At 41.0% G+C, this 1,695-nt stretch overlaps 1 non-coding gene across 1 annotated transcript; it reads left to right on the top strand.

The window, feature by feature from the left end:
- The first annotated feature begins 1,377 nt into the window (after positions 1 to 1,377).
- Positions 1,378 to 1,462, top strand: TRNAR-UCG (transfer RNA arginine (anticodon UCG)). Its single transcript has one exon. It is a non-coding gene; the product is annotated as a tRNA-Arg (tRNA).
- The last annotated feature ends 233 nt before the right edge of the window (positions 1,463 to 1,695 follow it).

Below are 1,695 nucleotides of genomic sequence, written 5' to 3'. Positions count from 1 at the left end.
TACACCATTCTGTGCTGGTCCAAAAAGACTTGGCAAGTGATCCAAAGTGCCCTCCCAACATAGAGGTGAAGTAAAGGCAAGTTGACTGCTGCCTATCAAACAATAACCTCACAAAGACACACAGGGAATCACTAATCCAGACCACAGGATAGTCTCCAGCTATTATCAGAGTTTTAAAAAAGAAAATCAATTCATGTGGCCAGGCCAGAAACATTGTGGTCCTCGTTGCTAAGCATCCACTTTCTAGTCAGGAATTTTGCTTCACCATCCAGCTTCCATTGCTTTGCGATTTTTTTTCTAAAATGCTTTTCTGTGTGTTTGTGTATATCTCTCTATCTTCACCTCTAAAATATGAGATAAAAAGATCTGGTCACTTTAAGATTAGACTATTTAGAAAAAAGAAAATAAAGTGAAGAAAGATAGTCCTGTGGTAGCCTGCCTTCCTTCCTTCCTTCCTTCCTCTTCTTTTTTTGGTAATGCAATGATTTTCCCCTAGAATATAAAAATTAACCCCATTATATAAAAACGTAAAAGTGGAGCTGCTCTGGTCAGATGGGATCAAGGACCCCGATCCTTGCTTCATCTCCCCCTTCCAGTACTACTCTCCTCTGTCAGAGACAGAAACCTACCTGCTGTGTCCTCGGGATCTACAAGAGGTCTGGAAAACATTGGTTTAGTAGAAAGACCATTGGGTGAGTGTCAAGAGTCCCAGGTTTTCATTTAGAAATGGAACTCAGGCCATGTCACCCCACATCAGGAACCAGAAGGACCAGGATTATCTAGGAGGTCAGAGACAGTCTCAACAGTCAACATGGTGGAAGGGAGTTGGCATAGCCCCACATTTCAACAAAAGTAGCTCCTCTTACAACTGGTTCCTATATTGGGGTTCCACTGGGGTTCTAGAATTTGTAAAACTACTTGAACAGGTGATCTCTAAGGTCTTGTCTTTTAATCATGAAATTCTACACTAAGTTGCTAACTTAATTGTAGTCTATCTAACTTTTCCTTGGAGAAAATACTTTCAGAAAGGCCATAGAATATAGCCAATTTATCCATTTGCCAGCTGCTGAGAAAATGTTAGTATTTTTCAGTGCTCCCTCCCTTTTATGCTTAAATTCCCATAGTAAAGATACCTGGCTACATTTCTTTTATTTTTAAATTTAAATTTATTTATTCAAATTCAAGTTGGTTAATATATAGTCTAGAATTTGTTTCAGGAGTAGAACCCAACGACTCATCACTTACATATAACACCCAATGTTCATCCCAACAAGTGCTCTTTTTAATGGCCATCACCTATTTAGCCAATCCCCCCATTCAACACCCTGACAGCAAACCTCAGTTTGTTCTCTGGATTTAAGAGTCTCTTGTGGGGGCGCCTGGGTGGCTCAGTCGGTTGAGCGTCTGACTTCGGCTCAGGTCGTGATCTCGCGGTCCGTGGGTTCGAGCCCTGCGTCAGGCTCTGTGCTGACCGCTCAGATCCTGGAGCCTGTTTCGGATTCTGTGTCTCCCTCTCTCTCTGACCCTCCCCCGTTCATGCTCTGTCTCTCTCTGTCTCAAAAATAAATAAACGTTAAAAAAAAAATTTTAAAAAAAAGTCTCTTGTGGTTTGTCTCCTTCTCTGTTTTTATGTTATTTTTCCTTCCCTTCCCCTATGTTCATCAGTTGTGTTTCTTAAATTACACATGAGTGAAA

The sequence above is a fragment of the Lynx rufus genome, unplaced genomic scaffold, assembly GCF_022079265.1.
Source record: "Lynx rufus isolate CCGP_SWC_20201006 ecotype Redwood Valley unplaced genomic scaffold, mLynRuf1.p SCAF_2, whole genome shotgun sequence".
NCBI classification, from domain to species: Eukaryota; Metazoa; Chordata; class Mammalia; order Carnivora; family Felidae; genus Lynx; species Lynx rufus.
The sequence above is the reverse complement of the archived record's forward strand: the minus strand, read 5'-3'. Positions and strand labels throughout refer to the sequence as shown.